The sequence below is a fragment of the Hippopotamus amphibius genome, chromosome 2 (genome assembly GCF_030028045.1).
Source record: "Hippopotamus amphibius kiboko isolate mHipAmp2 chromosome 2, mHipAmp2.hap2, whole genome shotgun sequence".
NCBI lineage: Eukaryota > Metazoa > Chordata > Mammalia > Artiodactyla > Hippopotamidae > Hippopotamus > Hippopotamus amphibius.
In genome coordinates, this window is record NC_080187.1 from 152,820,606 (window position 1) to 152,843,540 (window position 22,935).

General features: G+C 48.0%; 1 protein-coding gene across 5 annotated transcripts in view; it reads left to right on the forward strand.

Annotated features, from left to right (window-relative positions):
- Positions 1-22,935, forward strand: part of PCSK6 (proprotein convertase subtilisin/kexin type 6) — a 181,310-nt gene that overhangs the window by 921 nt on the left and 157,454 nt on the right. The window lies entirely within an intron of this gene.

The following is a 22,935-nucleotide window of genomic DNA, read 5'->3' on the forward strand; positions in this document are numbered from 1 at the left end:
TCACTTCCCATGTACTCCATCTGTCGGGACCGTGACAGTGTGCACCGCCGCGGTGGTTGGGACGATCCCGTGTTTTCTGGCAGCAGAGCACCTGCCAGGGCCTCACCCTGGCGGGGGAGCCAGGAGCCCTCCCGCGGCCTCTCCCTCAGCGCTGCTGTCGGCAAGAGAGAACAAGCCCCAGGCACGAAGGCGCCATAACTCCAAAGGACCTCCGATGCGGGTCCCTTTTTCCTCCCCCAAGCCAGCGGGGTGGCAGTGGGGCGCGTTGCTCCTGATTTATGGCAGGTGGAGGGGCCACAGCGGGCTCAAGTGTGTGATCCCACCAGGGGAACTCTCGTTGCGGTGAGCAAATCTCCTACAAACTACGCACTTAGAGGATCAAGTGGAGTGACAGGGACGCGCCTGCTGGTAACTCAAACCCTACTGCCAGGCAGTGTTAAATTTAGTTCCATCATTATCCGTGACAGAAGCCAGCGAAGTGTGGCGTGGTCCTAATGTAAATGACATCTCTTCACATCCTGAGTCCAGGGCGGATGTTACTAATGTGAGATGTGCCACTGGAAAAGAAGGTTCTGCCCATCTGAACTGTACTTCGCACCACTGAGCAGTGTCTGAGAGAACTCATCATATCCTTTGTATATCTTTTTGTTTTTTGTTGTTACTGTATTTTGACCGTTCAAGTCTCTCTAAATATCCTGTGATTTAAGACTTGCCTTTGGGTAGCACTGGCTTCGATTCTCCCTGTGGTTCCTAAGTGTCCCTGGTTCGTGGTCCAGACTGGAGAAGGGTCTCCTTGGTGTCCATCCAACACCTTGCTTCCTCTGTTGGCTTAGGGCCCTGCTCCTGCCACACTTGGCTGCTCTGCCCAGTGGCCCAGGTGGCAGTTTGTCTTCAGCTAAAAGTGACTCTTAAACAGCATGGTAAATTGCAAAGCACCTGGGTTTTTGGCTCTTATAATTAAACGAGCAGAGGGGAACCGAAGTGGAGCCGTTGCAGGAGAGAGGCATGGTGACTCCCCTTCACTACTCCTGTTCTCGGGGAGCAGAAATGCCAGCCCCCAGCCTCGCCCAATCTTTGAAACAACTTCTGTCCTGCTCACTGAGTTGCTTGTGTGTGACGTCTGCTGTCCTCACTTTGCCTGTGGGAGAGAAGTTTCCTCTGGGCGTGTACCCCTCCACCTGGGACTTCCTAGGGAGCGTCTCAGCGGCTCCCCACTCGGTTCAGGGCAGCCAGGGTGGACTGCACACAGCCTGATCGCTCAGCGTGGTGGGCGTGCTGCTGGGGCTGGTGTTGGAGGCACTCACAAACTGAGGGGCTAGGTGATTTGGGTTACGAGCTGTCTCAGAGGCGGGTGTGTGCGTGTGTGTGTGTGATTACTCAAGGAGGGCCTGTTACTCTTTATTCCCAAACCGGCCTTCCTCCCCACCTCCCCCAAGTGCACTGCTAATGTGGAAAAGGCCTGGAGCATTCCAGCCTCTACATACTCAATAAGAACTCTTTAAAAACCTTATTTGCTTTTTTCAGCCAGGAGAATATGTGACTCATAAATAAAATGTAGATATTATTAGCTTTGATTTATGGGTGAGTGAACCCCTGTGAATCGAGAGCTGGAAGCTGTTTGTGTCCACACAGCAAGAATGTGTCACCTCCGACAGTTGTGCTCCATGAGCTTCATCTCCTGCTACGTTCTCTGGTCCCAGGTCTCCTTTGGGTGACTCTTTCCCCAAACCCTTCATGGGTAGTTAGTGTTATGTCCGGTACCTGCCCTGACTCTTTTTCTCCTGGGTCTTTGCTGCGCACAAGTTCTGGCTTGATTGCTTTACTTTCTTTCTTTCATACAACCGATAACCTGATTCTGTTTGTTTTATGTGGTGCAAAGGGAGATTAGACCAGTGGTTATTCACCTTTCTTGACTCATGGATTCCTTTCAGAGTCTGACAAAGGGTCTGGATCCTCTCCATTTAAAAATATGCATCATTAGGAACAAGACAAATGAGCCGTTTTTTGCCTCTCAACTCATCATTATACTGGGGGTCCCAGATAACGCAACACAGTTTATGAAAAAAAGGAATAAAGATTGGGAAGAGTCAAACATCACTCCTGACAGATGACAAAATTAGCCCCACAGATAATCCAGGAGAACCTGGAGACCAACTGTTAGAACTAATGAGAGAGCTGAGTGGGTGTTTCATCAACAGGAGCCGCCCGACAACGGCCAGAGCTGCGAAGACGGGAGGAATTAGAATTCCCTCCAGCATAAGAGCTGTTAGAGACTCAGGAATAAATCTTAGAGAAGCGCAAGACTTTCGTGGAGAAGATTACAAAACATTTTAAAGAAGTATTGGGGAAAAAAGGCCTAGAAGATGGAGAGATATGTTCATGATGGGAGGGCTGACTGTCACAGGACCCCTGAGTTAACATGTAAATTCAGTGTCATCTAGTCATTGTGCCGATAGGTTTTTATATGGAATATGGAATCACACAAAGGAAGAGTAAGGCCTCAGAATAGCAGCGATGACTCTGAGAAGGACGATGGGGGGACAGTGTCTCTGCCGCTAGGAGCCGTAGTGATCATGGCAGCTCCTCCTTGGCCCAGTGATGCTCCAACCCAGGCATATGTGTGAGCTTGTGTGTGAGCAGAAGAGGCTGACGTGGACAGGAAGGCTGGGCAGTTCAGTAAACGGTGCTGAGAGGGCTGGCTCTCCACCGGGAAGGGCAGTCAGACCCTCAGCTCACACTCCGTAACAACCACCTGCAGATGGAATGAGAGCCTGAATGTGTAACTGTCCTGGAAGACCATTATGACTTGGGAAAAGAAAGGATTTCTTTTTTTTTTTAACTAATTTTATTGAAGTGTAGTTGATTTACAGTGTTGTGTTAATTACTACTGATTCAGTTTTATATATATGTATATATATAAATATATATACATATATATACACATATACACCACACACATTCTTTTTCATGTTCTTTTCCATTATGGTTTATCACAGGATATTGAATATAGTTTCCTGTGCTCTTCAGTAGGACTTTATCCATCCATATATAATAGTTTGCATCTGCTAACCCCAAACTCCCAGCCCTTCCCTCCCCCACACCCCCTCTACCTTGGCAACCACAAGTCTGTTCTCTATTGTCTGTGAATCTGTTTCTGCTTCATAGATAAGTTCATTTGTGTCATATTTTAGATTCCACATATAAGTGATATCATATGATATTTGTCTTTCTCCTTCTGACTTACTTCACTTAGTATGATAATTTCTGGGTCCATCCATGTTGCTGCAAATGGCGTTATTTCATTCTTTTTTATGGCTGAGTAATATTCCATTGTTTATATATACCACCTCTTCTTTATCCAGTCATCTGTTGATGGACGTTTAGGGTGTTTCCATGTCTTGGCTGTTGTGAACAGTACTGCTGTGAACATGGGGTGCATGTATCTTTTTGAATTATAGTTTTGTCCAGATATATGCCTAGGAGTGGGATTGCTGGATCATATGATAACTCTATTTTTAGTGTTTTGAGGAACCTCCATACTGTGCTCCATAGTGGCTGTCCAGTTTACATTCCCACCAATAGCGTAGGAGGGTTGAGAAAGGAAAGGATTTCTTAAACAAGACACAAAAAGATCAAATAAAAAAGGGAAGAGATTGACCCAATAAAAGTTCTGTATAATAAAGGCATCATAACAGTTGAGAAGCAAATGAGAGAGTAGAAAAAGTATTTATAACATGTAACATATTAATGTGTAGATTATTTAAAAAGCTATAAATCAATAAGAAAAAAGATAAGCCAGGTAGGAAAATGGGGAGGCATATGAATAGGGAATTGAGTGAAAAGGAAACCCAGTTGAGAAAAGATGCCCAGCCTCCCCGGGAGCTGTTGGGGCAATGCACCTTAAGGCAATAATTCCATTTCACACGTATCAGATTGGCAGCCCAGGAAAGTGTTATCATCAAGTGTTGCCAAGGCTGTAGAGGAGCTGGAACTTTCAGATGCTACTGATGGAGTGGAAACGGGTACAACTACGTGGAGAGCAATTTGGGATCAAATCACATCAGCAGGTCCATATCTTGGCTTCAAGATGAGAAACTCTTGCACAAATGCACCAGGAGACTTATATGGGAATGTCTACAAGGGGCATTTTTAAATGCAGGGAAACATAACCTAAATATCCATCTGTGGAAGAATGGAGAAATAAATCAAAATAGTCACACCATGGAGTACTCAACAGTACTTAGAAATGAGTGAGCTAGGTATGTATCTAAATAGATAAATCTCAGAAATAATGTTGAATGAAAAAGGCAAGTTGCAGATGCACAATGTAATAGTATTTGTGTAAATAAAAAAAATGAAAAAAAACCCATTTTGTAATATTTTTGAATGCTTACACAGGTAGTAAAAGTGTAGAAGCCTGGGCTGGAAGGATCCACATCAAATTCTAGTTAGTGGTAGAATTTCAAACTTCATCTGCAGTATTCTAATTCCTAGTACACTATGTAGACATACGTGTACATATATATAACATGTATGTTATATACAAAATTATGTTTAAGCATTTTGCACTTTTATTTGTGTCAGAATATATTGTGTATCGTAATGTATACACTTGTATACAGGTATGCGTATGTATATGCATATATACACATGCATATTTGCATGCATATACATGCATACATGTACACCTAGATACATGCACATATACACACAGATACACATGTAATGTTAAAGGGGGGGAAAGAAAAGAAAAATGCACACCATATCCACATACTATCGTGTTCCTGGGCCACCTGTGGGCATACAGATACCTGTGGGCCCAGCATGAGAAGCCCCTGCTTTAGAAACCCCAGGCTGGGCTGACCCGCTTGTTAAGGAAATGGTGACCTAGGGAAACAGAATGCCTGACTGCAGCTCACGGGCCTATTGGGACAGAGCTGGACTCAGAGCCCAGGAACCCCGCTGCTGGCCACTGCCTTCTCCTTCTGCCAGGCTTCCTTCTCCCTCAGATCAGCTCATGGCAGAGGTGGCCTCACTCCAACCTACATCATTCCCTTTGACATTGCCGACTCTGAGAAAAGACAAGTTGTTTGTTCACGTGAAAAGGATGGCAACAAGCCATTTGCACGAACCAAGTCACAGCAGCTCAGCCTCTGCAGCACTTAGAAGTGGTGTTTGCCTTAAGGGTGTCACTGAGGCACCACACTTGCCGTTGCATTTTTGCTTTGCCCGGGGTATTGAGCTAATTTGTTGGTTCTGAGTCTGAATGTAAAATGGCAGGCTGGCTGCCAGGGCCCTAAAAGATCTAAGAGCCTTCAATGATTTTGAACTTGCCTTAAATGGTTTTACTTAAAATAGCTACTGAGCAGAACATACCTGGCCCACAGTTTCAGGTGGGCCTTTGTCATTCACCTGTCAACAGAGGAAAATTGTCATGCTGCGGACAGCTTGTTCTTACAACTGAAAACAAGCTGAAGCTTTAGCAGGGTGTTAGAATAATGGGCCAGAACTTGTTCCAATGAGTGTAGGGGGCTTGGGAAGGCCAAGGGGAAGCCCAGAATAGCAGTCACCTGTGGCCTAGTTCTCTGGTATTGATTTTCAGTTGGAGGCTGTCTTGCTTTTATGCTCTGAACCAGGAGCCATGCTGGCCTGTGAATGGCAAGGGAGAGGTTCTGGTGTGAGCTGGGGCCAGGGGTACAGACAAAATTGGGGTTGTGAAGCTCATGTAGTATCACACTTTCCCATTTGCCATCTTTATTCAGATGGTAATGGATCAAAGTGGACAGGATTTTATTTGATGGGGCAGCAGTGGAAAGCGGTGAGCAAAGCTGAGTTGCTATGTACAGAGCCAGGAAAGCTCCCAAGGGCAGTGTTCGAGGGGAACTCAGAAACAGGCTGGGGTGGCTGGCTCAGCCATCTGGTCCATTGGGAGGGTTTAAGCTTCTCAAAGCAGAAACCAAGGATGCAAATGAGAAACACACAGCTGTTGATGGAGTAGGAGAGCCTTTGGACTGTCTGGGGCCGCCTCCCTGGTCTTGGGCTTTGCAGGACTGTCCACACACTGGGGACATTCCAGGCTCCTCGGGGTCTCTGGGTCCCTGCACAGATCTTGCCTCTAAAAAGTAGTTCCTCTGGTCTTCCCCAGCTCAGCCAGGCGCCGACACCCTCCCTGTCTCCTCCCAGCACCCTGCCCAGAGAAGCTTTCTGAGCTGCACTTGTCATGAGGGTCTGTCTCCTTTCCAGCTCAGACTGTGGCGTGGCCTTGGCACTGACTGGAGGCCCTAGTGTGTGCTTGCACCTGGAGGGCAATTCTGTGGGGGTGCTGTCACCCATGGAGCCTCGTACCAACCTGAGGGCAGGTGTCACCGGGCCTGTTGCACCGTGAGGAGACCTTGGGCCTGGTTAAATGTGACTTGCCGCAGATTACAAATCGGTGACTGACAGGCTAGGGCCCAGAGCCCTCCCCTCCGGCTCTCCTGCCCCACCTTCCCCTCTGGCAGGGGAGCCTCAGCCCTGCATCTCAGACAAAGGTGAGCCATCGGGCAAGGAGCCTTTCAGCTCTGTGCTGCCGCTGACAAACCTGCCGGCCGCCATCCCTCCTTCCCTCCACCGGCTCGTGTGCACACAGGGTGCCGGTGGTGGTGTGTTCCATCCTGAGTAGCCTGTGCTGGCTTCTCCTCATCAGCATTGAGACTCATAGCTCTTCACGGTGGAGGAAAAAAGCACAACCCCTTCCTAGGATGCCACACGCAGTTCCTCAGAGGCTGCACATTCTTGGGACTTCTCTGGCAGTCCAGTGGTTGGGACTTTGCCTTCCAATGCGAGGGGTCGGGTGGGGGGTGGTGTGCAGGTTTGATCCCCGGTCAGGGAGCTAGGATACCAAATGCCTAGCGGCCAAAAAGCCAAGGACATAAAACAGAAGCAAAATTGTATCGAATTCAATAAAGACTTTGAAAATGGTCCACATCAAAAAAAAAAAAAAAAAAGTCTGCACATTCTCAACTGGACTGATCCTCCTTTGCTGCGAGCCACCTCCTCTCTGTGTGTCTTTGTCCACAGGAAGGACTGCCGTCCACCCGAAGCTCGAGGCCTGGAATCACTGCCTCCTCCCCTGCTCCCACACCTCCTGTCCTGTCTGTAGCCAAGCTTGTCTCTTTGGCTTCCTGGATGGTTTTTAGGTTCCCTGCTTCTGCTCTGGCCCCAGCTCCAGCCCTGCTGAACCCCACACTTCAAGTGTTTGCTGCCCTTTCGGCGTCACTGTGCTGTTCGTTCTGCCTAGGATGGCTTTCCCCTGCCCAGCTGGTCAGCCCCTCATCCTTCCTGGCTGTCCGTAGCCTGCCCTGACTTCCCTAGCTTTGCAGATGTGCCCTCTGGGCCCCCAGGCCTCCATCATCCTGACACTGGTGGCTTGTCTGTTCCTGCCACTGGGCTCTGGACTTCGTGGTGCCTCAGTCTGCATTGACTGTCTGGCTGCCCTCTGCGATCAGGTCCAATTCTGCCACCTCTGATGGCAAAGTCGTCTTCCCTGGGCCTCCTGGGCCCAGCAGACAAGTCCTCATTTACTCGGCCAGTGTTTGTTGTGTGCTCTCTTGGGTGCTGGGCCCTCAGAGATAAGGAAGAGATGGCTCCTGCCCATTGAGAGCCTCTTAGTGGAGGGGAGGGTGTGAGCATTGTGACTGAGCAAGGTCAGGCTCCTCTCAGTGTCTGGACCGAACCATCTCTGCCCACACCTTTTATCTTAATCCCTTGCTTCTCAGAGTCACACTCAGTGGGCCCCTCCCCGCTCTGTGCAGATGCATGGGTAGGAGCCGCCCTGTGATGCTCTAGTTTGCTCCTTGGTCTGGTTGGCTGTACACTGTGGCCTAGCCGAGCCCTGGAGCCCACCGTGGATGCTTCAGACCTCAAGGATCCCATCTTCCTGCCGAGTCCTTCCTGAGGTCTGATGCCTCTGCTCTTGGAGGATTTTGAAAACCTGGTGGCAGGCATAAGGCCCTCGGTCCAGAGCTGTGCAGAACGGGGATGAATAGCCGTCAGCTGTTGGGAGGGAGCCTCACGCTCCATAGGATGGGATGGGATCATCGGCAGCTCGAGTTCCCATGGTAACGAGCCCATCAATGCCCTCAGTGTCAAGTCGGTGGCACTGTGGAGAGGAAGAAACAGTCTCATTGTCTCCCCCTTGGCCACTTGGGCAGAAACCAGCCATGCTGTGCAGGGCCTGACAGCCCAGGGCCGCCATGGGGCGCAATCTGGCTGGAAAGGGGCTGTGGGCTTCAGCTTCCCAGCCCTCCCTGGGGCCTCGTAAATTCCTGCCGCTGGCCGACATCCGTCACTTACAAAGTCCTTGTTGGGTGACTGTCTTCTCAGTGGGAAGAAACAGTGGATGGATAAACCGTGTCCAGTGTCGAGGTTGGGTGCTTGAAAGGGACCTTGATGTCCAGACCTCCCCGTTTTGTTTGTGCTGACAGTTCTCAGAGATGACCTCCTGTGTTCACTCGACCAGAATCTCATTGCCCACGAGAGGCCCTAGCCCATGCCGGGGTCTTTGTCAGACTCCCCGCCCAGGGTGGACAATCTGTGCAGGAGGGGGTGAGGGGGAGGGTGGGCTGCCCGCTTGTCAGGTAAGGGCCTGGGGTCCCCTGGCCTGGAGGAGGCGAGGCTATTCCTCTGCTCACCCGTCCTCACCCTGTCCTCCAGGCCGGAAGCCAGGTTGTCTCTGGGTTTCCCTCCTCCCCTGGCACCCGTCACTAGCTGCAGCTCCCTCTCTGCCTCCTGGTCTTGCCTGTAGCCCTTTCCCTGCCTCTGACAGCGCTCGGGTTACTGCCTCACTGCTCTCTGAGCCATTCCCCACCGCATGCTATCCTTTCCCTGCTTTGAAACCCACAGAGGACTCCTCCACAGCAAAGCCTGACACGTTTAGCCGTTGGGGAATGAGCTGTCCCCCAGCGCTGCCTCTCCACCCCCATCCAGAACCCCTCACGGTTGCCAGATGCTCCAGCAAGTCCAGACTTTGCCATCCCGGAATCGTTCCATATGCCTTTTCTTTCTTTTGCACCTGCTGTTTTGGGACTGCTGTTTTAACCTGGGTGCCTGTTCCCATGTGGTCCAGCTGCAGAACCTGCTTCTCTTCAGGATTAGCTGCAGTGCTATTTCCTGACCTGTCTCCTGCCCAGCAGGGCTAAGCTCTGGCACCCAAGCTCCAGGGCCACGGCCTGTGAGAGCGTCTGTCTCCCCACTAGACGGCAGCCTCCTGTAGTCAGTGTCTTCGTTCTTTCTGTTTGTTCAGGCCCCAGACCTGCCCTCTGCTCCCACGCTGCCTCCCAGAAGCACTTGATTGTGTTTCATCAGAAGGGGGTCACCTGGCCACTGGGTTCCAGGACCCCATCACCACTGCCGCCAGCTGGCTCCTGTGCTGCCCGTAGTGTTCACTAAGCACTGCTCTGATAATCACGCCAAGAGCCCTATTAACCCCATTACACAGAGGAGCAAACTGAGGCACTGAGCAGCTGAGTAACTCTCTAAGGCTCAATCCAGGTCAGAGCAAGGCTTTCCACTGGGGCGCCTCCGATTCCGGTCTCCATGTCGGGAAAGGCTGCGGAGAGCTGGTGGCAGTGGGGTTGGCCGTGGAGCTGGAGTCGGGGTTTTCTAAACTGGTAAGGCAGAGGGCGCAGTCCAGGCAGAGGGCAGTCTGAGACATGGGTGCCCTGGGAAGGTGCCTGCACCCTCCCGGTGAGGCTGTAACCTCGGACCCTCCCTTCTTATCAGGCCTCTGGGCCAGGGCTTCACTTCAAAGGCTTATCTGTGCAGGAATGAAGGCAGCCCACAGTTCTGCACTTTGGAGTCTAATAAGAGTCTCAAGAGCAAGGAGGTTTCCTTGGACGCCTGGAGCTCAGTGTGTTTCCCACCTGGGAAGAGAGTAGAAAACTGTCAAGCAAACAACACCCAGCAAGAAACCAGAACCCTAGAGAAGGGGCTTCATGACCCAAGGTTGCACAGCCTGGATGTGAAGTTGTGTCATTACTTGATTTTTCTTTGTATAATATAGAAAGAACACACTATGTAGAAAGTTTGGAAGATACGGAAAAGAACAAAGAAAAATTTTAAAATCCTTTTTAATTCTTCCACCCAAAGATAATCACTGTTAACATCTTGCACCATGTCCTTTCATTGTTTAAACTGTGTGAGTGTGGGTGTGTGCACGCATGTATCTGTATGTGTGGATGTACGTACCCTCACATACACAAATGCCTTAGGCAAACAGGGTTGTGCAGTTTTGCACTTGTACCTCCCAGGTCTGTAACTGTTCTGTGGTGCAGTTTTTTTGTTTTTTGCTTTTTATGTTTAGTTATTTATTGGCTGTTTGGGGCCTCCATTGCTGCACGTGGGCTTTCTCTAGTTGTGCCAGTGGGGGCTACTCTTTGTTGCGGTGTGCAGGCTCCTCATTATGGTGGCTTCTCTTGTTGTGGAGCACAGGCTCTAGGCACATGGGCTTCAGTCATTGTGGCACACGGGCTCAATAGTTGTGGTGCACGGGCTTAGTTGCTCCGAGGCATGTGGGATCTTCCTGGAGCAGGGATCGAACCCATGTCCCCTGCATTGGCAGGCAGATTCTTAACCACTGCGCCACCTAGGAAGTCCCTGTGGTGCAGTTTTTAATGACTGCTCAGTGCATCATTTAGTAGCTGGCCCATAACTTACCTAATCCTTCCCCTGACATTTAGGTCAGTGGATTCTTTGTGAGTCCTCGGGGAGGTGAATATTGCTGGTGGTCTGGAATGCCAGCACCGGGTGGGGAGGTGGACGGGGTTCCAGCCCTGCCCGGTCACCTTTGGCCAGGCCTCGAGCCCCTGGTTCCCACGCCCGTCACTTTCCCTCTCCCCATCCTGCCTCACCCGCCTTGCAGAGGATCCAGGAGTTGATAACGTGCTCAGTTCAACTCATGAGGATTGTAAGGAGCAGTTTTTCCTTATTTTATAAAGTTACACATGTATTATACATACTCTCCCTTCATAAAGAATGCAAACGGTGCAGATGTATAAAGAGGAAAACCCCCAAATCTCCTTCTTTCCCTCATCCTGTCCTCAACTTAGCCCTCCTCAGATGCCACCACTGTCTACATGTTCGTATCTGCGTGTCCTGTTCTGCAAACACATATGCACACATACATGAAGAGTTTGAGGGGTTATTTTTTACATACATGGGGTCTTGCCAAACGTGTTTTTCTGCACCTAGCTTTTCTTAGCCTAACAATACATCTTGGAAAGCTTTCTATGCTAGTACATAGAGATCTACCTTATTCTTTGGAAGTGTTTTTAAGGTATTGTATTGAAGTAATATGTTTGGTTACAACATCGACTTATTAATGTTATTTGATTTGCCTCTAGGTTTGGGGGGGTAGTATAAACAACATTGCAGTGATCATCCTTATTTGTCCTCTCTGTGCACATGTATGAGAATTTCTCACACAAATAATAGTTATAGTGGTGAATACACTAAGTCCCCTACATATGAACCCTCAAGTTGTGAACTTTCCAAAGATGTGAACATGTGCGCTCATGTCCAGTCACTTAAGTTAGTTCACGTGTCTGGTGTACATTGTCACGTGAGTGCATCCTCTACAAGTGGTTGTGCTCTTGTGTACTTTACAGTACTGTATAGAGTACAGTAGTACAGTATCTTTATGTCAAGCCCAAGATATCCGGAAGCAAGCATAAAAGGAGCAGTGATGTAGCTGGTACTACTGGACTTTTCCGGTACTGTACTGTAAGATTAAAAATATTTTCTTTATTTTTTGTGTTTGCTTTTTATGTATTATTTGTGTGAAAAGTATTATAAACATATTACAATACAGCACTATATAGCCGATTGTGTTAGTTGGGTACGTAGGCTAACTTTGTTGGACTTACAAACCAATTGGACTTATGACTGCGCTCTCAGAAGAGAACTTGTTCATATGTAGGGGACTTATGGTAATGGTTACAGATACCTACTGGCCCTTATTGTGTGCTTACCTGGAGTTGACTCATTTAATTTTCTTAGAAACCCTATAAGGTAGGTACTATCATTATCCTCATTTTACAGATGAGGAAACCAAGGCTCAGAAAGGTTAAGTAATTTGTCCTTGTTGTAGAGCCTGTAAGTCCCAGAACTGAGATGGTCTGGCTCCAGAGACTTGGGAACTGCTGAGGCAAAGCTGTGTTCGGCATTGAGGACAGCAGGGGGTAGTCCAGGCAGGCGGCTCTGGGTGGCACTGCCCCCTGAAGTGTGTGGAGGCCAGGCCCTCAGTGGTCCTGCGGGGAGATTATCAGTGCTCGAATTTGCTAGTTCTTACAGGTGAAAATGAGCTCTCATAGTTGTTTTAATTTGCTTTTTTTTGATCACTGTTAAAGTTCAATGCCTCTTCATTAAGTTATTAATCACTTTAATTCTTCTCTGAACGGCTTATCTTCTTTGCCTGTTTTTCAGTTGGGTTATTTTTTCTTTTTTCCTGATGAGCTGTAGGTGCCGTCGCTGTGTTGTGGATATGAGTCTCCTGTTTGTGAATAGATTCTCCCATCTGTCACTCTTCTTTGAACGTTGTTCAGAGGGTGTGTTTGCATGCTTATTTTCAGAAGTAAAATCCGCAGTTCCCTTTGTTTGCAGGGCTTTGGGCTGGTCACTTGGCGTCACTCAGAGTGAACAAGGCAGGGTCCCTACTGACAACAGACAAGGACTTAAGTAACGGTTGTAAGAAGAATAGCGGAAGTATATATAGAGGTGGGACCCACGTGCTTTAGGATGAGAGGAGAGTGGGGCTGATTTTTACCTGGGAGGTTCAAGGGAGGCTTTGTGACCAGTGGCTTTTCAGCCAGACCTGGAAGCGTCCACGTGTTGTCATAGGCAAAGGGAGGAGAAGCGGGGAGCAGTTGGACCATGTGTGGGAGCATCAGTCTGCATCCCATTGGGAGACAACCCAGCTCAGTGGCTCAGGCAGAGGCATCTTCGCGGCGGGGCTGCTTCCAGATTTGTGATCAGGGTGACTGGAACCAACCAAGGCTGTTGACCAGCAGTTTGGGGGCGCTACTACCCTCCTGGAGCTGAGGGGATGAAGGGAGGAAACAGGGTCAGCAGAGCCCCGTGGGAGCTGGGGCGGTGAGAATGCAGCCTCCTTCTGGCACATCCCACTGGCTGAGCCCGCAGGAGGTATATTGTCAGGAGGGGCTCGGGGCAGGGCAGAGAGGGAAGAATAACCAAGAGAGGGAGAAAAGTCCTGGGTATGATGTCATTAGGGGGTAGAGGAATTCACTTGCTGCTGCTTTCATTCAGCAGGCATTTATCGTGTGCTGGCCTGGCACCATGCAAAGGACTGAGAGGCAAAGGCATGTCCAGCTGGCATCGCCCCTGGGGACGCAGCCTCGGCGCCACCGGTAACTCTCCATGTGCCGTCTCAGAGGGCACGGCAGAGGTGCGTGGCTGCAGCCCTGCTAGACCCCATGTACCTGGATCTATGCCTCCTTGTCCCAGTCAGAGTTTATTTAGCTGTGTCTAGCTGAGAACAGATTTTAACATGGAAAAATAAGTCCCTTTCTGGCCACCATGGCAATCGGTCTAACACACGTCTTGATCTTCTGCTGTTTTCCTAAACGTAAGCGAACAAACAAACAAAATCCCTATTTAGGTTCTTCTTGATAAAGCCTAATTTCTGTAAAAAGAAAAGAAGCCTTATTTCTTTCCTGCTATCAAAGTAGCCGTTATGCCTGAGATCTTACACGTGTCTCAATATCTCATTTGCAGGAATATGACGCTATTAGCCACAAACAAGCAGTGGGATTTGTTTCAGGGGCTTGCACATGTTTGTGTACCACGACTTTGCCAGTTCCAGACCCTCACACCCCTCCATTTAAGCTCAAGATGCAAAAGTCCATTTGTGGGAATGGATGCTTTTTTATTCCTGTGGAGTTTCACTTCCTTGTACAATTGTACAAAATGAACTCGCTGGTACTTTCTAGGGTTTTTTTGTTTGTTTGTTTACTTTTTCAAGGAATGTGGTCTTCTACTTTCCTCTGATATATGGCCACACCAGGGACGTCGCAAAACCAAATTGTTCCTTCTCACACCAAATAGCCTTGAAATCCAAACCCCGCCCCTCCGCCCGAGGTAGAGGTGGGTTCGCTAAGACTGGAAGACTGTCTCTGAGGCTTGTGTCCAGGGGCCAGGACTAACCACCTCACATAATGACATGCTGTGTCATTCTGACTCCAACTGAGGAAGTGCATTTGCAAAACCTAACCAGGAATATCTTTCCACTTTCTATTTTGACTTTTACTTGCAAAGAGCCCTGGATGTGTATCTGTTTTCTTCTTGTGTCAGAAGTTGGATTGCTGCATAGCACCATAGAAAAGCCTCTCTTCAAGCCAACTGATTTGTCTCACTTATTGGTTTTACTTTCCCGCAGTTGGTTCCTTTCCTGAAGTTCGTCACTTAAGGTGCTTTGAGCTGTGCCGACGGCTGTGCCAGCCTGGGCTTATCTTGGGGCCAGGCAGCCGCTCAGCCTCCTCCAGGGGTCTCCCCAGCACATTCACCTCCTTGGGGAGTCTTGCAATGGCTTGGCTCTGCCACTGAGAGCTCTTTTCTCCCAGCAAAGCCGAGGAAACTTGTGTGCTTGCTTGTCACTGATTTCTCCCCTCCGTGTCTGTGTTTTTTTTTTTTTTTTGAATCGTGTGGTCAGGCTCCATGAATTAGGCTCCAAGTCTCCAGGCAGGGCTGTGTTCCTGCATACACCCTGAGCACGGAAGAGATGCTCAAAGATTGCTACAGACAGCAAATGCAGCTGGGAGGGAACAGCCATCTCGCCAGAACTGCCCAGTCTGTTCTAAATGAGGCGCCTTTGTCCTGAGGTCTTTTGGGGGAGGTTTGTTAGCATTGAGCCCAGTTAGGTTTCTGCGTCAGCCTCTCATAGCGAAAGATGATATGTGGGCTGCCGAGACCAGCCTTCTTATGGCCAGCAGGAGCTGGTGCTGTGGTTTCCCCGGTGGGTCGTGGTGCTTTGCTGAGAGAATCAGACCGACACGTGCTTCCATCCTGTCAGAGCGAGTCACCAGCCTGCCTGTCCCCCTGCTGGTTTCTCAGCAATCTGGGGGACAACTCTGTTTGACTTTTTTTTCCCCCAGAGGATTATGGAGTTTCCTGGGTTATTCAGCTTGTTTATCACAATTGCTTAGGTTTCTGAGGTCCACCAGTAGGAGAATAGGTAAACCAATGAGACATATTCCTACAGTGGGCATCTTTATTCAGCAATGAAGAGGAATAGGCAACCACTATGTAAGAATGTGGATAAATCTCACAGACTTCATACAGAGTGAAGGAAGCCTCACATTAAAGGACCATCCGATTCCGTTTCTAGAACAGGCAAAACCAATCTGTGGTGGAATAAAAACTAACCTGTGGTGTGGGAATTGACTGGGAAGGTGTGTAGGGAGACTCTCTGGGGGTGATGGCTGTGTCTTCTGTCTTGATAGGGGTTTGGGGTTATACAGGTGTACACATTTATCAAAGCTCAACAAATGTGTAACATTTACTCATTTCACCATGTGTAAATTTTACTTCAAAAGAGAAAATCTATAAGCAAGTACTGAGCTCTCCATGACGATGTGTATATTGAAGCATTTAGGGGAAGGTGTACTGATACTGCAATTAACTTTGGAATTCACCACAAATAAGATGGATTGACAGATGGATAGAGGCATGGATAGATGGAGAGAAACGTGATGGAGTCATTTTAGTGATTATGTTAATAGTGGAGTCAAGGGGGTAGGTATGTGGGCGTTTGCTGTACAGTTCTCTCAACTTTGCTGTATGTTTGAAAATTTTCACAAGAAAGTGTTGGGAGAAAAAGATCCTTAGAGTTGTGGTGGGGATAGGACAGATTTGGGAGATATCCCCTGCTGTCCTTGGAGACATACTCATAAATCTGTGTCTAGAGATAAGGATGAGAAGAATCCTAGGGATTTAATGGGGCCAGTGAGGTCATCAGAGAAAGCCCCATGGAATCTGGTTTTGGGGGATGTTTGCTTTGGTAAGGTGTGTTCTGGGGTCATGCCTGCATCTGGAAGGATTACTGTGGCTCCCTGAGACCTTAACTTGCTCGTTTCCCAGGGACAGAGCCTCAGCCTGGGGAGAAGCACCCAGTCCACATAAATGAGCAGAGTCCTGCTGTCAAAGGATCTTCCTGCAGCGATGAGATAAGCCTGCAGCAGACACCCCTGGTGCGCCGGTGCTGGTTGGGGTTGCTGGACTGCTACTTATCTTCTCAGGCCTGTTCTGCAGTGCTTTTCTAGTTCCAGGATTTGAATTATTGACTCTGCACAAAACTTTTATCCTCTCTTGAGTTGTCTAGTTGAAGAGCGGGACTCGCAGCCATCCCGCACGGAGTCCTGAGGGAGGGCTGTCCTAAGCTGGGATCCTGCCCCTGTGTTATGGGAAAGGGGGGTGGGGAGGGGGGGAGGGGGTGGGGGGGATGCGGCGAGGGAGGGGGCCGCCCCAGACCAGATGTACCAGAGACACTGCCCTCAGACTCCTCACAGGAGAACCTCTGCCTGAGAGAGGAAGCTCCCGGTCGGCTGGTGAATTTAGGGCATGTGTGAGAAGTGGGGGTAGGGAGAGCGGAGAAGAATGAAAGCATTATTCTAGGAAGCTGCTTTTATTTATAGATTCTCCTAATTCTATTAAAATGAATGCCGGAGGGTTATAAAACTTGGAACACGTAACACATAATAGCCATAAAAGGACGTTAAGCGAGAATAGGGAACAATGGGAAAATGAGAAGAGACTCTTAGTACCGAGAGGAAGATGTGACATTTTTCTGAAATAAAATCGTCTTAGAGCACACTGTACAGGGAGAGTGAATTAAAATAAGGACTTGGTTAGGAGAGAACTTGGAAGGAAACAGAAAACGTTTCATAATAGAAAGGAGAAAGTGTTAGCTTACTGAAGGGGAAAACAAAGACAGAGGTTACACTAATTACATGGTAGTGACAAATAAAATGTCATTGTTGTAAAAGGAAATAAATCTAATTACTTAATGTGCTTTAAGAGGAGCCGGCAAAATAAAATGTATTAAATATGATAAAATATGTAAATAGCCATCATTTGCCTGCTTTTGTTCTGGCAGCCAGGACAGTGCCTTCCCTCCCGCGTATGAAACCAGGGGGTTTTGATTCCTGACGTAATACGTTAATGGGACCAAAAGCAAAGTAAGTCGCCTCTTATATTAGAAAAGCTGGAATCAAACAAATGCTTTTAAATGAATGAATTGATGAATGAACAAGGAGTTTAAAAATACACACTCAAAAGGGAAAGCAACAGAACTACCTTTTAAGATAAAAATCTAACAAATGAAGGCATGAAAGGTGCTTCTCTTTACTGACAGTAACTTAACCTCTCTGTGCTTTTTCTACTGGAGGACAGAAGTTACTGGCACCCCTGATAATCAGATGCTTGGAAAAAGCCAGACCCAAAGAGGACAATCATGCATGTTAATACTGATAATATTATCATCACGTGATTACTGTTAATACCAGAAGAGAAGGGAATGACATGTCCTTTCAATGTCAGGCATTGGAATCGGACTAGGAAAGCACTGTCTATTTTTAAAGTAGGACTTCAAAGCTAGCAAAAGGAGACGATTCCAGACATACTGTTTCTTCTACTTTTTGTCTTTTTTTGGGGGAAAAGATGAGCTGATGTGAAAAGTTTAGGGTGGGAAAGGTAGAGGTTAAGCCAGACCAAGAGAGAGCAGGACACCCCGGCTGCAGAGCCTGCCTGCTGGCTTCCAGGGAGGTGCCTGACTGGCGGCTGCTGCGGCCCGCCCCACATGGGATGCGCCCTCCTCAGCCGGCCCCTGCCTGGCACACTTGGCCAGGCTCATGTCCACCCCCACGGATGCTGAAGAGGACACGCCTGCTTGGAATTAATTGGTTAATGAGGCTCTCTGGATCATTAAATAAAGAAAACTTTAGATTAAGTAAAATTTATTATCAGTTGGCCTGTGTGGGCACCTAGGAGCCAACCCAGAAGCTCACGAAGGAATAGTTTGTTGCCTGGACATGGCATTCTGGGGCCTGCAGCAGCTCTGTACAACGTGCATTTGCCTGTTGATTACAACCGACATGTCCACTTTCACTCCCGATGGAGAACAGTGTGCCTGGGGATGCTGGTTTTATCCTTTTCCCAAACTGTTTGTAGCCTGGGCACAGAACACTGACTCTCCTAATTCAATGAGCAAGAGTTGTAATCAGACTCCGGGAACAGGAGAGCGAGAGGTGGGTTGTTTTCTGTTCTACTGCTCCTCCCGTGAGAGCCAAATCTCCCCACAATGCGTGTTTTTCATTTTATCTGGCTATTTTGATCTGATAGCTCTCGTAGTCAGAGCCAGTGGCCAAAACACAGCCTGTAGGGTCATAAGAACTGGGTTCTAATCCCAGCACTTTGTCTGCAGTTGGTCAGCAACTGGGGAGCCACTTGGCATCTCTGGGTGTCGAGTCATGCATTGATCTGTAAAGTATGATTATAGTAATCACTTTCCAGATAGCATTCTCATCTGGCTGTTGTGAGTTTCACAGTGTGGACGTCAACCTCTGCGTGACTGAAAGGAGATGGTGGTTATTAGTGCAGCTGTGAGTGAGCCCGCTGGACTGACAGATGCTCTGCACAGGCCTCCCTTGTGGACACTGTGACCACCGGCCCAGGGCCCCCTCCCATTTACCAGCACCCGCTGCAGCCCCTCCCCCACGTCTTACCTGGGTTGGTTCCGTACTGATTTTGGAGGAGCTGTGGAGTGCTGGGTGTTTGTGGCGTCCTGGGGTTACAGTCCACCTTGGGATGTGAGAGCTGAAATATGAAATGATCAGATTGCTACAGTTTAAGTGGTAATCTATTAAGTCCCCCTGCTGAGAGTGGAGAGTGTTCATTCTGCTGGGGGATAGGACAACGTGCCACCAATTTCAGAGCATCGTGGGACAGTAGCTAGGATTCATTCAGCTGCTAAACCAGGAGTTGGTGCCTGAAACAAAGGGGACTCGTGTTTTCACACAGCAGGTCTGGAGATGGGCTCTCCAGGTTTGGCGGGGGCCTGGAGGTGTCCGCATCCCCTCTGTCACATGCAGCAGGGAGGCGCCTGTCCTCATGGCTGTCGCCTTATGGCAGTGTGGTGGCTGGCGCACCTTCAGGCCTCATGTTAAAGTTCCAGGCAGGAGACAGGTCTGGGGGCAAAAGGTGGAAGGATGAAGTCTTTCCCTTTATATGCAGGAAAGGTCACCTTCCCCAGTGACTTGTGCTGACAGCTCATGGGACAGAACTATGTCCCTGGCTATGCTGGCTACAAGGGAGTCTGAGAAATCAGAATTTTAGATTCTACAGCTTCCACAGAACAGAGGGGCAGAAGAGAAAGGGTTGGAAATTGAGGAAGTGTCTGCCAGCCACACATTACAGTGGCTGTAGTATGCTTCCAGTATCTTACTGACAATCAGGAATGAGGGAGCCTTGTGTTATAACAAGAGGGAAACCACCTCTTAATGTTGCTCAGATTAAGCCTCAGTTCAGGAAGGGACAGGCTCTGACCTAGCTGCCGCGGGAACACAGGAGGGACCAAGGAGACAGGCTGGGCTCAGGACTTGCTCTTCAGCCAGGGAGACACCTGCATCAGTAACCAACCAGGAGAATGTAGTAAGTTGTCTGGGAAGTATGGAAGTGTTACTGGAGGACTGGGCAGTGGGGGATCACTTCTGTGTTCCAAAGAAAAATATTGAGGATGATGATAAGGATAATGATGGTAAGGATGGTGATAATGGTGAGGATGAGGAGGATGTTGGTGAGGATGATGAGGAGGATATTGGTGAGGATGTTGATGAGGATGATGAGGATAATGATGGTGAAGATGATGATGATAAGGATAATGGTGAGGATGAAGATGAGAATGGTGATGGTGAGGAGGAGGAGGAAGATGATGGTGATGAGGAGGATGATGATGGTGAGGATGATGGTGAAGATGAGGATGAGGAGGAGGATTATGAGGAAGGGGATGATGGTGCGGATGATGGTGATAAGGTTAATGATGGTGAGGAGAAAGATGATGGTGATGAGGATGATGATGGTGAGGAGGATTATGAGGAAGGGGATGATGGTGAGGATGATGGTGATAAGGATGAAGATGGTGAGGATAAAGATGATGGTGAGGAGGAGGAGGAAGATGATGGTGAGGAGGAGGAAGATGGTGAGGAGGAGGATTATGAGGAAGGGGGTGATGGTGAGGATGATGGTGATAAGGTTAATGATGGTGAGGAGGAAGATGATGGTGATGAGGATGATGAGGAGGAGGATTATAAGGAAGGGGGTGATGGTGAGGATGATGGTGATAAGGATAAAGATGGTGAGGAGGAAGATGATGGTGAGGAGGAGGAGGAAGATGATGGTGAGGAGGAGGAGGAAGATGATGGTGAGGAGGAGGAAGAAGATGATGGTGAGGAGGAGGATGATGGTGAGGAGGAGGATTATGAGGAAGGGGATGATGGTGATAAGGATGATGACAATGACAGTGACAAGGATGGTAAACTCTTATTGGGCCAGAAACTGCTCTACATGCTTGATCTCGTTTACTCCTTACAGCCACCTACTTACCACTGTTAAAAGATAAACTGAGGTATATTGAAAATTTTAAGAATTTATTTGAGCAAAAGTCGATTTGAATCAGGCAGTACCAAACAGAAAGTGGTTACTAGCGCTGTACGGACAGGAGCAGGATTTTTATAGAGGAGACACAGAAGCAGAGCAAGGAAGTGATCTGGTTAGCTGTAGCTGCAGTTTCCCTTATTTGGGAAAGCCTAGTTAGCTCTTTGTGATTGGTTGTCCTTAGGTTTTGATTTGTTAACCTTGAGGCATTTACAGGCTTGGGTTTGGTTTGGTTCTGTGGGATGCTAAGGCATTAGAGCCACCTCAGCCTAATGGCCTTAACCTTACCCTGCCCCCACCTATCCAGCCCCGCAGGGTAACCACTGTCCAAATAGTACACATACCACAGGTGAAGATGTACTTAGACAATACCTTGCTTAGTTTTGCTTTTGAGCTCTATGAAAATGATACACTGTATGTGGTGTTCTGGGACTTTCCCCTCCCGCCCCCCCAGCTTAACATCATGTTTCTAAGGCTCAGTCGCATTGTAGCTCCAGCTCCAGCTTAGCTGTGGTTCATTTATTTTCACTGCTATACAATATTCATTGACCAACAAATCATCATGTATCTGTCCTTCTGGCAATGCATGTTTGTGATTTTTACTAAGAACGCTTGCTAAGAACAGCCTTGTGTGTGACCTCTGGTGCGCATATGCCAGAGTTTCTCTTGGGCATGTGCATAGAATTGGAGTGACGGGCTTTATGTATATTGGATACCAATGCTTTGTCAGTTACAAGTGTGGGAAATAGTATTTCCCAGTTTGCGAATTTTTTACAAACTTGTGTAGGTGTCTTCTGATTAAATAGGAGAATTAACTTTTATATAATTGTATTAATCTTTCCTTTTTATAGCTGTTTCATTAAGATATAATTCATATGCCATATGATTTACGTGTTTAAAATGTCCAATTTCGGTGGTTTTTAGTGTATTCACAGAGTTGAGCTACCATTAGTGCGATCAGATCTCGAGCATTTCATCACCCCGGAAAGGAACCCCATACCCAGTGGTGGCCACTCCCCATCCCATCCACATTCCCCCAGCCCTAAGCAACAACTTATCTGCTTTCTCTCTCTATAGATTTGCCTACTCTGGACATTCCATATAATGGAATCATACAGTATGTGGTCTTTTTTGTGGCTGGCTTCCTTCCCTTAGTGTGTTTTCAAGATTCATTCATTTTGTAATATGTACCAGTACTTTATTCTTTTTATTTCCAAATAATATTGCAAATATTCCACTGTGTGGATATACCAATATATGGATATTTTATATGTCTATCAATTGGTGAACACTGAGGTTGTTTCTGCTTTTTTGGCTCTTATGAGTAATGCTGCTGTGAATATTTGCATATAATCATATAAGTTTTTGTGTGGGTGTGTTTTTTTTTTTTTTAATTTATTTTTGGCTGTGTTGGGTCTTTGTTGCTGTGTGCAGGCTTTCTCTAGTTGTGGCAAGCCGGGGCTACTCTTTGTTGTGGTGTGCAATCTTCTCATTGAGGTGGCTTCTCTTGTTGCAGAGCTTGGGCTCTAGGCTCGTGGACTCAGTTGTTGCGACGTGAGCTCAGGAGTTGTGGCTCATGGGCTCTAGAGCGCAGGCTAAGTAGTTGTGGCGCACGGGCTTTGTTGCTTCTCAGCATGTGGGATCTTCCCAGACCAGAGATCGAACCCATGTCCCCTGCATTGGCAGGCAGATTCTTAACCACTGTGCCACCAGGGACATCCCAGTGCTACCTACTTTTTAAAAATAATTTTTATTTTTTTAATTGAAGTATGGTTCATTAACAATGTTGTTTTAGTTTCAGGTGTACACCAAAGTGATTCAAGTTATATATACATATTTTTTTCAGATTCTTTTCTATTATAGATTATTACAAGATATTGAGTATAGTTCTCTGTACTATACAGTAGGCCCTTGTTTATCTATTTTGTATACAGTAGTGTGTATCTGCTAATCCCATGCCCCTAATTTATCCCTCACCCCTTCAGCTTCTCTTGAAAAATGGAAGAGCTGGTCCCTTCCCTACAGGGAGACAGAGAGGGAAAGTGACCCCAGAGCACCTGTGTCCTGTTAGGTCTCGGGACAGGCGTTCCCTTTGCCATAACTTGGCTCTCCCTTCCCTGAGGTGGGATTTGCCCATCATCCTTTGCGAGGGGCGAGTCATTACTGCCGACCCAGCTCCAGAAGAGAAGCCGCTGGGCTCTGGGAGTCCAGGTGTGTGGCCGTGGCCTCGTGGGT